This window comes from Spea bombifrons, chromosome 9 (assembly GCF_027358695.1).
Source record: "Spea bombifrons isolate aSpeBom1 chromosome 9, aSpeBom1.2.pri, whole genome shotgun sequence".
NCBI lineage: Eukaryota > Metazoa > Chordata > Amphibia > Anura > Pelobatidae > Spea > Spea bombifrons.
This window is the reverse complement of record NC_071095.1, coordinates 15,100,827-15,113,914: the sequence shown is the minus strand read 5'-3', so window position 1 is coordinate 15,113,914 and position 13,088 is coordinate 15,100,827. Positions and strand designations below refer to the sequence as shown.

At 46.0% G+C, this 13,088-nt stretch overlaps 1 long non-coding RNA gene across 1 annotated transcript; it reads left to right on the top strand.

Annotated features, from left to right (window-relative positions):
• The first annotated feature begins 11,831 nt into the window (after positions 1-11,831).
• On the top strand, positions 11,832-12,862 carry LOC128504817 (uncharacterized). The gene is made up of 3 exons (XR_008355491.1): positions 11,832-11,913; positions 12,204-12,362; positions 12,750-12,862. It is a non-coding gene; the product is annotated as an uncharacterized LOC128504817 (long non-coding RNA).
• Positions 12,863-13,088: the final 226 nt, after the last annotated feature.

Below are 13,088 nucleotides of genomic sequence, written 5' to 3'. Positions count from 1 at the left end.
CATGGAGAGGTAAATAGTACAAAATATAGTAAAATACATGCATAGAGCTGTCTCGTGGCAAAACAGCAAAAAGTGTAGTTGTCTTGCGGCGTAATGGTGATTCTATTCCTGGTAAATATATATTATTATAGCGGCTGCGCGTATATCTAAGTCTTCAGAGTAGGTGAATTTGAGTTTATCTATTATGGACGAATGCACTTGGGATGTAGAAATAGTGAGGCAAACTATAGCATTGGGAATGCCGTTCTGCCAGTGACAGCAGACGAGAGGGATTTAGAGTAATAATTACTGATGATTAAAGGTAAGCAGACAGTGCCGTAAAGCGCTGGAAAAAGCAAGCAGGGTGCTGGGTTGTTGGTAGCAGGAAGAGTTTCTGCCTTGTATTGTTAATTTATAAATCATCCAAAATGTTATACAAGGAAACATGCTTCTCTACTTATATATTTTGTGCTGTTTCAATAGCATGAGCATCCTGCCATCGTGTACTATTCACCATACTTCAATGGGCCCATCAGGAAATACTACTTTACAGAAAGGGTAGTGGATGCATGCAATCACCTTACAGCAGAAGTGGTAGATGTTAATACAGTGAAGACATTTAAGCAAGCATGGGATAGGCATAGGGCTAAGCTAGATATAGGATAAGGCCAGATACTAAGGAAAGGATTCAGAGGTTGGGCAGACCGGATGGGCCGAATGCTTCTTATCTGCCGTCACTTTCTATGTTTAACACAGGCAGGCAGAAGGGACCCTTGCGCTCTCTCGGAAACTTTACTAAAGGAGCCAGTCAACGTTGGGTGCTCGTTGACTCTTACTATTAGGTCCCTCAACATTGACGGCTCACTGAGTGTCACCCCGTGGCTGCAGCATGTATGTGTTATAACGGCTCGCTGAGTGTCACCCCGTGGCTGCAGCATGTATGTGTTATAACCCGAATGAGCTCATCCCTAAAAAATACTTATACTCAAACTCACAAAACATAACATACACCGAGACAGATGCTCTAACGAGATTGGAACCTGTAACTTTCCGCACGGCGAGTAACGCAACTTACCTGCGCGCCACACTTCCGATGAATGGATCCGCTCGTCCGTAATATAAATACTCAAATTCGCCCAATCTGAAAACATAATTTTACGTACAGGGCTCAACGGGATTAGAACCAGGACCAACCTGCATGGGATGTAACAAACACTGCCGCTGCGCCACCCTTGCAACAGACAAAGCTGCTCGTCCGTAATACAAATACTCAAATTCGCCCCCCCCCCCGAAACCATAATTCTACACACTAAGCAGTTAGACACACTAAGCAATAGGTAGCGCACCTTTTAGATTGTGTGCATTATGTTAGATGGTATAAGTATTGGTGCATCACACGCAGGCGTCATATGTTCATGGCGACGAAGAGCCTTCAATCATCCGATGGCGTAATGGTTAGGTGCCCTGCCTGCCATATGTTGCGGTCCTGGTTCGATTCCCTGTAGCTCTGTGGGGAGCATCCAGCCATGCGGTGGTTTGAAGGTTCGGTGTGTTGTGTACTCGATGCTGCGGTCCCAGTCTGGTTTCCCTTGAAGGTTTGGTGTGTTGTCTATGGGATGATGCGCTGATAGCTTGCTTCCGTGGGGCTCGGTACAGCTACTGACAATGTCTCTGTGCGTACAGTGGTCTTACCCTGGAAAAAAAACGTGCGCTGCTGTATTATTATTATTTTTTTAGCATTTATAGAAAAAAAGCATAAAAGGTGTTGTGTACTACCGACTGGCTCTAACCCCCAATCATCCTGACCCGCACAGCACTTTCACACCCCACCGAACATACTCATACGTCTTACACACCGCACCGAACATACCCATACGCCTTACACACCGCACCGACCATACCGCACCGCAACCACTCGCCAGGCCTCACGGGGATTAGAACCAGAAACCAAACCGCTTGGTAAGTAAGAACACTTGACACCTGCACCACCCTTGTGGCAGACTGAATTTGCTCGTCCGTAATACTTATACTCAAATTCACAGAGTCTAAAAACATAACTTAATGTCTCTAGTCGCAGGACTTCCTGGGACCCGAACCCAGAACTCACAGCACAGTGTGCGATACACGCATCACATGCGCCACCTTCGAGATGGAGAAGAGCTGCTCATCCCTAATACAAATACACAAATTCACCCACTGGAAAAACATAATGCTACAAATATCCACCCTTACACGCAGGCCACACAGGGATTAGAACCAGGAGCCTCACGCATGGCGAGCGATACACCTAACACACGTGCCACGCGCACGGCTGGATGGCCACCCTCGTCCCATCCACATATACTCAAATTTACCTACTCCAAAATACATAATATCATACGTTATACAGGAATCACAGAGATTAGAACCAGGGGCCAGGAGCACGGTGATGAACACAGATAAGACATGCGCCACCAGTACCATGGGGCAAAAGGGCCTTGTCTGTTATACAAATACTCAGATTCACCGACTCTGAAAACATAACATTAGTCTATATACAGGATACATGGAGAATAGAACCTGCATCCACTTGTATGGAGGGGGGAGAGGGGGTAAAGCACCAAACACCTAGACCACCATCTCAACTGGGTCAGGAGGTTTGCCAGTTCCACAAATACTCTGATGTACCCGCTCTAAAAGATTAAGAATAAGATCATCCAGCAGACCGGCGGGTGAGAACCAGCAGCCAACCACACGTTAGGCAATTCACTTAACCATCACGCCATTCCATTACAGGAGATGGGCGCCCACCGGCTCCACATATACTAATATCTGCCGACTCTAAAAACATTAGAAATAAATTAGCCGCGAAGCGAAGGGGGTTAGAAGCACTATACAGTTACCTACGGGAGCAAAGTGGGTTCGAACCAGAAACCAGTCGCAGTTTAGGCGATACACCTAACCGTTACGCCACACCACGACATGGCGTCGGCCGCCCCCCCGGTTCTCCATTTACTCATACGGACCCCCTCTAAAAACATAAGAAGAACATGCAGACGCGCTACACACGTAGATCCAGCTTTCATGGAGATTAGAACCAAAATACTTTTATATGGTTAGTAATGCATACGATGTCTGCCTGCTCCACATATAATCATATGCACCAAGTATAAAATGATACAAATACACAGATCCACTATAACAATCAACACAACCGCACCACACATTCACAGGGACTAAAATTATCATTCACAACATGAATAACGCACCCAACCTTTACGCCACCGCATGAACGGGAGCTCGCCGGCTGCCTGATACACATACATGCACCAAATATAAAATAAGTCACACACGCACGCACTATAACACTCACTATAACACAGCCACACTATACACAGCGAGTTCACCTGTTGTATTACAGGTAATACACGCAGCCACTACACCACACCATGGCATGATAAACATATACTTAGATTCACACGCTCTAAAAACATTTAATAAAAACACATTCACAAATGAAAAACCAAGATACCACGTGAATGTAAAATAAAAATAAATAAAAATACTTCCCAAAATGCGAGCAGCTACCAAACTACACTCTTCCTCAAAGTGTACACAGAAGCAAACCAGGAATAATGGAGCGCATACACATAGGGAAGAAACAAAAACAAATACAATCGTGTAATATTTCGGAAAAAATTGTATTATTAAATGTGTAAGTTCCACTCACAAGGGGACTGGAATAAGCAGGCTCATCAAATATCAAGCTTCGAAAACTGTGTGTAGTCTTCTGTAAAAACAAGCATAGACCAAAATGGTGCAGTATCCTCAGGCAACTGATCTTAAAAGATCACAAATGCACTTACAATTAAGATGTAGCACAACTCAAAGAGTATTGTGCAAAAGCAAGTAGAAAATACAGCATCCGGTATATGATGAAATCTTCCAATTTATTCTCTCTACGCGTTTCGCCGATAGATCGTCGGCTTCATCAGGAGAAAAATAAATAGAACTTCAATAAAAATATATATCAGCAGCATAAAATATGAAATAAAGTTCCGTGTGGCGTCATACGACATCGTATGCATTACTAACCATATAAAAGTATTTTGGTTCTAATCTCCATGAAAGCTGGATCTACGTGTGTAGCGCGTCTGCATGTTCTTCTTATGTTTTTAGAGGGGGTCCGTATGAGTAAATGTAGAGCAGGTGGGCGGCTGACGCCATGTCGTGGTGTGGCGTAACGGTTAGGTGTATCGCCTAAACTGCGACTGGTTTCTGGTTCGAACCCACTTTGCTCCCGTAGGTAACTGTATAGTGCTTCTAACCCCCTTCGCTTCGCGGCTAATTTATTTCTAATGTTTTTAGAGTCGGCAGATATTAGTATATGTGGAGCCGGTGGGCGCCCATCTCCTGTAATGGAATGGCGTGATGGTTAAGTGAATTGCCTAACGTGTGGTTGGCTGCTGGTTCTCACCCGCCGGTCTGCTGGATGATCTTATTCTTAATCTTTTAGAGCGGGTACATCAGAGTATTTGTGGAACTGGCAAACCTTCTGACCCAGTTGAGATGGTGGTCTAGGTGTTTGGTGCGTTACCCCCCATCCATACAAGTGGATGCAGGTTCTATTCTCCATGTATCCTGTATATAGACTAATGTTATGTTTTCAGAGTCGGTGAATCTGAGTATTTGTATAACAGACAAGGCCCTTTGGCCCCATGGTACTGGTGGCGCATGTCTTATCTGTGTTCATCACCGTGCTCCTGGCCCCTGGTTCTAATCTCTGTGATTCCCGTGTAACGTATGATTTTATGTATTTTGGAGTAGGTAAATTTGAGTATATGTGGATGGGACGAGGGTAGCCATCCAGCCGTGTGCGTGGCACGTGTGTTAGGTGTATCGCTCGCCATGCGTGAGGCTCCTGGTTCTAATCCCTGTGCGGCCTGCGTGTAAGGGTGGATATTTGTAACATTATGTTTTTCCAGTGGGTGAATTTGTGTATTTGTATTAGGGATGAGCAGCTCTTCTCCATCTCGAAGGTGGCGCATGTGATGCGTGTATCGCACACTGTGCTGTGAGTTCTGGGTTCGGGTCCCAGGAAGTCCTGCGACTAGAGACATTAAGTTATGTTTTTAGACTCTGTGAATTTGAGTATAAGTATTACGGACGAGCAAATTCAGTCTGCCACAAGGGTGGCGCAGGTGTCAAGTGTACTTACTTACCAAGCGGTTTGGTTTCTGGTTCTAATCCCCGTGAGGCCTGGCGAGTGGTTGCGGTGCGGTGTGTAAGGCGTATGGGTATGTTCGGTGCGGTGTGTAAGACGCATGAGTATGTTCGGTGGTGTGTGAAAGTGCTGTGCGTATGTGCGGGTCAGGATGATTGGGGGTTAGAGCCAGTCGGTAGTACACAACACCTTTTATGCTTTTTTTCTATAAATGCTAAAAAAAATAATAATAATACAGCAGCGCACGTTTTTTTTTCAGGGTAAGACCGCCGTACGCACAGAGACATTGTCAGTAGCCGTACCGAGCCACACGGAAGCGAGCTATCAGCACATCATCTCGTAGGTAACACACCGAACCTTCAAGGGAAACCAGACTGGGACCGCAGCATCGAGTACGCAACACACCAAACCTTCAAACCACCGCATGGCTGGATGCTCCCCACAGAGCTACAGGGAATCGAACCAGGACCGCAACATATGGCAGGCAGTGCACCTAACCATTACGCCATCGGATGATTGAAGGCTCTGCGTCGCCATGAACATATGACGCCTGCGTGTGATGCACCAATACTTATACCATCTAACATAATGCACACAATCTAAAAGGTGCACTACCTATTGCTTAGTGTGTCTAACTGCTTAGTGTGTAGAATTATGGTTTCGGGGGGGGGGCGAATTTGAGTATTTGTATTACGGACGAGCAGCTTTGTCTGTTGCGAGGGTGGCGCAGCGGCAGTGTTTGTTACAGCCCATGCAGGTTGGTCCTGGTTCTAATCCCGTTGAGCCCTGTACGTAAAATTATGTTTTCAGATTGGGCGAATTTGAGTATTTGTATTACGGACGAGCAGATCCATTCATCGGAAGTGTGGCGCGCAGGTAAGTTGCGTTACTCGCCGTGCGGAAAGTTACAGGTTCCAATCTCGTTAGAGCATCTGTCTCGGTGTATGTTATGTTTTGTGAGTTTGAGTATAAGTATTTTTTAGGGATGAGCTCATTCGGGTTATAACACATACATGCTGCAGCCACGGGGTGACACTCAGCGAGCCGTTATAACACATACATGCTGCAGCCACGGGGTGACACTCAGTGAGCCGTCAATGTTGAGGGACCTAATAGTAAGAGTCAACGAGCACCCAACGTTGACTGGCTCCTTTAGTAAAGTTTCCGAGAGAGCGCAAGGGTCCCTTCTGCCTGCCTGTGTTAAACATAGAAAGTGACGGCAGATAAGAAGCATTCGGCCCATCCGGTCTGCCCAACCTCTGAATCCTTTCCTTAGTATCTGGCCTTATCCTATATCTAGCTTAGCCCTATGCCTATCCCATGCTTGCTTAAATGTCTTCACTGTATTAACATCTACCACTTCTGCTGTAAGGTGATTGCATGCATCCACTACCCTTTCTGTAAAGTAGTATTTCCTGATGGGCCCATTGAAGTATGGTGAATAGTACACGATGGCAGGATGCTCATGCTATTGAAACAGCACAAAATATATAAGTAGAGAAGCATGTTTCCTTGTATAACATTTTGGATGATTTATAAATTTACAATACAAGGCAGAAACTCTTCCTGCTACCAACAACCCAGCACCCTGCTTGCTTTTTCCAGCGCTTTACGGCATTGTCTGCTTCCCTTTAATCATCAGTAATTATTACTCTAAATCCCTCTCGTCTGCTGTCACTGGCAGAACGGCATTCCCAATGCTATAGTTTGCCTCACTATTTCTACATCCCAAGTGCATTCGTCCATAATAGATAAACTCAAATTCACCTACTCTGAAGACTTAGATATACGCGCAGCCGCTATAATAATATATATTTACCAGGAATAGAATCACCATTACGCCGCAAGACAACTACACTTTTTGCTGTTTTGCCACGAGACAGCTCTATGCATGTATTTTACTATATTTTGTACTATTTACCTCTCCATGGACATAAGATGGCTGCCTGCTCCTGACTCACACCTGCACCTCATTTCCTCAATCAATCAAAAGTCTATTTAACCCGGGCGTTTCTCCAGTCTTCTAGCCAGAACTTTGTGTTTCTTGGTGCTGCGTGTTGGGCCTGTGGAGCTGATTCTCTGGTCTTGAGCTTGGAGAAGGACCGGCAAAGGTTTGTGAATTCTGTGATTTTGAAATGAATGCAGCCCTCTAGATCTACCCTCCAGAAGCAGAGATCGTTTCTTTCAGTCACAGAGTGTCTCGCATGGTCGGGGTGTGCATAGTTTGTTGTGGAGTTTATTTGCGTGTTTGTTAATACTGTGAAAGGAATTTCTTTGTTTTACATAAGTTTTTCAGTAGTTTGGTTACACTTAAATGGTTAACTTCATACTTTTAGATGCTCTTTCGCAGTATACAGGAGCTCTTGTGGGCCATAATCCTGTTAGAAGCGGTTTTCTACATATATCTTTTATTTGAAATAATGTGTTTGAAAATGCAGGGTTTGCCCCCTATGAACACAAGCGGGCCCTCCTCACCTGTGTTTTAAGTCAAATTATGTTACATACGGCTTATGCCCTGTCTAGCCATTGTACAGCGCTACTAAATATGATGGCGCTATATAAAACAAATATTGGGGTGGAACTCACCACGTGCAGCAAAAATGGCCTCATGAAGTTTTGGGCTGGTCTCCAATTGTCTCCATATTTTGTTTTAATCGCCGGCCCCTGACAATGTTTTACTACAAACTGAGGACAAAGAGCCGAATAATCGTTTTACTGAGTTTATTTCAAACTTTAAAGGTGAAAGCAGGAGCTGGGGCTTTGGCACAGGTGAATGCATGCCGGCGGTAAGGCATGAACAGGGGGGGGGGTCACGTGGGGGGGCCGAGTGAGCCCCGTAATGTTAAAATGAAATAAATCCTGTATCCTTATTGGGCCCTCGTAAGGAAATGGAATCCCAGTCCCGGGGTGGAGCTCGTTAAATGGAGTCGTTAAAGCTTTGATAGGGGTGCGGTGATTAGAAGTTAATTGGGGTCACGCGGGGGTATAAAGGGTAACTAGAGAACTAATGCAAGCTTCTTGTCCCGGCTCTAGGTTTGCAGACCTGTTTGCTGCTGTTCCGGACCTCTTCAGACTCGGCGGACTCCGTCCCAAGGTGAGCGAGGGGATACCACGGGTTAGACTGTAAGCTCTTTGGTCCGGTTTCTCTCCTTTATTTCTGCAGCTTCTCCCGATAAAACCATTGTTGCTTTGGCTGCACAATCCTCAATGTTATCACCGCAAGTCTCTGCCAAAAACATAGGATGTCTCTCCCGATCATCGCTCTTTCACTGCAGATCCTCGGCGGATCTTAGACAGAGTCACAAACTTTGGCCCCCACCGTCTCATCTCCTCCTCGTACTCCACGTCCCCCTCGGCTCCGGATGACGCCAGCGTGCTGAGGCTGCCCGCCGGGGAGCCGTCTCTTTCCACGTGAGAGACCTTTAAGCTGTCGCATGAAAGCGCTTGCTGGATGTAGGCTTCCCTACTCTGTCCGGAGTCAGAGCTACTACTGCAGAAAATGGAAAATCCCCCCCCCCATAAATGTATTTTGAGTGTGATTTGGGTAATTAAAACATTCCATCTCGTTACACAAGGCCTTTATCCCTTTAACTTTTCAGCTGTGTATGAAGCGGCTTAAGGCGTATGGAGTACGGATTGTATCAGAATTCCAGGATCAGCAGCAGCTGGTGAGTGGACCAAAGTCTTAAACTTGCTACAAACTACATATAAAAAAACGTAACATTGTATCCCACAAACTCTTTACTCATGTGGTCTTCGTTGTAATGGAAGATGTTTTTTCTGGTGTCCTCAAGGTCCTGGCTATGCCCAGATCCGTGATAAACTCCTTGGTTTATGGTCTTCCTCTTCTTGCAGCGAGACCACAACAGAATTCCGGCGATCAGCGCTGCGAATGGAGACACAAGAATTATCCTCTTGAAGCATGCAAGGTACTGAATATTTTTTATATTTTAATGCTTTTTCTTGATCCATCATGAATAACAGGGTTGCTACCAATCTTAACTTGCCCTGATCCACCCTTGGTAGGACTTCCAGCGCTGTATAAACCAATGCCCTTGGGTTAATGAATGACCGATCCCCTTAAAGGTGGTGCTGAGCCCCCCCTCCCGGGTTACATGGGAGGTAATGAGGGAGACGGTGTGTTAAATTTACCTATGATCGTCAGGAGGCAAATCAAGATGATATAGGGATTGCTGATCCAGAGTCCGGGGCTGAAGACGTGACATCCGCTCCCGACGTACCCCTCTGCGCAGAGGTGGGTGAATTGGGCTGGCGAGCGTGGCACGTGCCGTGTTTGCAGGGGTGGCTGGCACATACCGTGTAGACGCAGTGAGCCTCTGTGCCGTTCTCTGTAAGCAGGTATCCGGGGGGGCACCTGTTGAGTTACAGGGAGATAAGGGGTTAAATCTACCATAACAGCGGAAGATCAGATACATTTTAAGCCAGTAAAACGAAATCATGTAAAGCGTTTCAAAATGTTTTTCTTTCATACAGGACAACGATTCTCATTATCCCTCGACACATGGGAGTGGTGCTTTAACAATCGAGTGGAGTGAATGCGGTGTATGGAGTGCAGCTTAACTGGGAATGCTTAGAAAGCACAAGGTAATCTCCCAAAGCTCTAATGTCTTCTGAAGTCTTGTGACCCCAGCACGTGTTGGGTGATTCCTGCATTCATGGTTCATCCATAGATCAACGCAGACAAAGCGGCGGCTGCAGGGGCTGCTGCTACAGACGTCTGAGACGCAGCCTTCGGTCACTCCTTCCCGGCTTATAACGGACACCGGTGAGGCCGTCGTGTTCTCCATGGGCGGGCAGCAGCCGTTCAGTCTCGCGTTCTTTATGCATCCTGATTACACAGAAGGAATTGGAGATCAGCGCATGATGGGACAGTGAGAATTCAGCATCGTATGGTGTATTCCAGGTAATGACGGGCAGGGAGAGTCTTTATACCCCATGGATTTACAGACAGCTTCTAATCTTACATTCACTAGAATTGCTTTCAGTTTTATTGAAGCCCATTGTTGTGAAAGCGTAAACGCTTATCTTATTATCGGTAACTATTGTTTTTTTACCTTGATAACCCGACTGGTTGATGCTTCCCAGAATCGCGCCTCTCAGATCGACTTTAATTTCTTTGTAGGTCCCGTGAGCTGCTGTTATATCTCTGTGCTCCCCTCCTCCATTAAAGCGAAGCGTGAACTCGTTCTGCATCCTTTCCAAGCCAACGTCATTCCACTCTCCAGTGTCTATTTTATGGTTTGAAGTGTGACTGTATTGGGAACATCACCGAGATTGTAGCAGACTGTTAGAAGCCCATGCCTCACCTCGACAAAACAAACGGTGCCGTTAGATCCCTGGGTCATGCTGAACCATCGCTATGATCTACAGGCTGAAATACAATGACCCTAAAGCTGTCCCATCTACCGGCTGCTCTGAATCGGGAGCTTCAGATGTGGACGCGACTCTACCCAACGTGCAGCATGGCGCGTGTCAAGGTATGGACTTCATGCTGTGTTTGGTACCTGCAGGTGGATTCGCTCCGGTCCTTAGAAGACAAACGCAGGATGACGCTGTCGGCGTTGCGTGTTCTTAACGTTGCCTGAAAATGTGTCCGCTGCGGATGGAGAGAATGAGTGAGCAGGTACCGGATGTGGCCTCCAGGATGGAAGAAGTTCGTGGACATCTGCAAAAGGATGAGTATATAATGCGGATTACCCTATTCACTATGATACAGAAATGATTGCCCAGCAGAGCACCAGGCGGTGGCAGAGCGTTCAGATGTGATGTATGAAGAGTCCTTTCTGGTGGAGCTTTGGCCACAAACATTCGAATGGATTCCTTGATGATCGCACCGCAACTCCCCATTTTCCAATAATCTACACTATACTCTGCGCATTCACAAAGATGTCCCGGTTCAGGTGAGTCTCTTTAATATAACATAAATATTGGCATGAAAAATAGCACTTCTTCTAACTGGCTTAATATAAAACACACTTTATAGTGGGAGACATTCTGATATCAGCGAGGTGGTGGAACCATTCATTCAGGTTTGGGTCTCCTTTAATGTTCTTGTACAGTTATTACCCCTGAGCGCATCGGTGTAAGCCAAGCCTGTACCTTTTCTGCAGTCCTGGTGAGCGGGTGGGCAATCACAGCTGGGGGTCCAGGGGTCACTGACGCAAGGAAAGTCGCAGGGTACAGGTGATGAGCAAGCTGTACCCTTCCTTGCACAGCCTGGGGAGCTATTAACAGCCTCCAGTGGGGCTGCTAGATCATACACCTGTGTTAAAGGAAACACACACTGCATCAAGAAAATTATTAGATATCATTCTGCCGGATCAGCACAAAGTAGCTCAGATAACTCGGTGGAAAGCTTTGATACGGACCTACCTGTTACGCTCTTACGGTTCAGTTACCCTTTGTTACCCTTAGAATGTCTATTGACCCGGCTCCTCACACAGTTTGGCTGCATATCTGCAAGTTGTATGTTAGTGAATATTGGTAATAATACACATTACTAATCAAAGAACTTTCTAATGCATTCGTGTCTTATAGGAATCATTACCAACCTCTGAACTACATGATACCAGCTGGGACTATCCTGCTAACCCACCGGGTCATACTGCATCCCTCTGCTCAGAGACCCCCAAAGTACCGAAGCTGATCCAGTTTACCGGATCCATGCGCAGCTCCCACGTCCACTACAGAGCAGCCGTCTGCAGTAAGAGGTAAGCGATGCTCTGCGTGATAGAAAGTCATTACCTGCTTATTAAGAACGATGTTGTGGAGACAGCCTTTAAAGGGTTTGTGCGGAAGGACATTGTGGGAACGAGTAGATGACTGCTTAACGCCTCCGAGCTGCAGAACGGCATCCGGCTCCCAAAACCTGCAGAGAATGGCATGCATATCAGACACGGGTCACAGTAACACGTGGTGTGGGGCTTAACTACTGCAGATAATAAACATGCATAAAAACTGTCACGACTCTTCAACACTTCCTTTCTTTTCATCCACGTAGACTGCAAACCCAGTGGAGCAGCCGCTAGGCATTAATCCCGGTTTATTGTCTGTGACTTCAGTAAAGTCAGCCCTGATCTCCAGCCCAAGCCATCCATGTGCTCCGTACCTTCTGTCCTGCATGATGACTCCGTGGACTTCACAACTCGTTCGATCCTCTGTAAGTAGCTTTCATCTGATCCCCTCTGTCTCATTTATCAAAGCTGTGTGGCAGCGATCCAGAGTCAGGCTGACTCCCTGCACCGAAGTAAATGAAGTCAGTAATCTTCCCTGACTGTCCGACGTTGACATTTCCTTTAAGTAAATGTGACTGCGTGCGACTCGGGTCGTTGTGTATTTGGTGTGACTTGTCTTGGTTATATGTTCCATGTAGAGTTAGCTGAGGGTCAGTTAGTTGAGTATAATGCAGCTCTGTGTCTGCTCTTAAAGATTCACCTTCATTCTACTTCTGTGAGTAAAGGAGAATATTTAAGCTTTCCTGTGGCTGCATTAATTACAGGTCTGGCTCACGATGTGATAATTAACCTACTTTACCTTTTATGCGCAGGTCTATCCGATGCCGTTCTGTCTGTAACGTTCTCCTGCTCTGGAAAGCCAAGCCTCAGCGTGGTCAGGTCTTGTCTGAAGATGAGAAGGAGCCGGCCGCTCGTAATCTCTTTGGGAATGGAAACAAAACCACATTAACAGCAGTGCGGCTGGACCTGGAGCAAACTAAGAATGTAATTCAACTGTGATTATTGTCAATGTAGATTTACTATTACTCTCACTTCATGTTACTCATGACTTCATAATTGTATTTGTTACTCTATGCCTTGTAATTTGTAACTCATTGCACTGTACTTGTGATTCTTTGCATTGATTTTTAACTCATTGTATTTGTTACTCC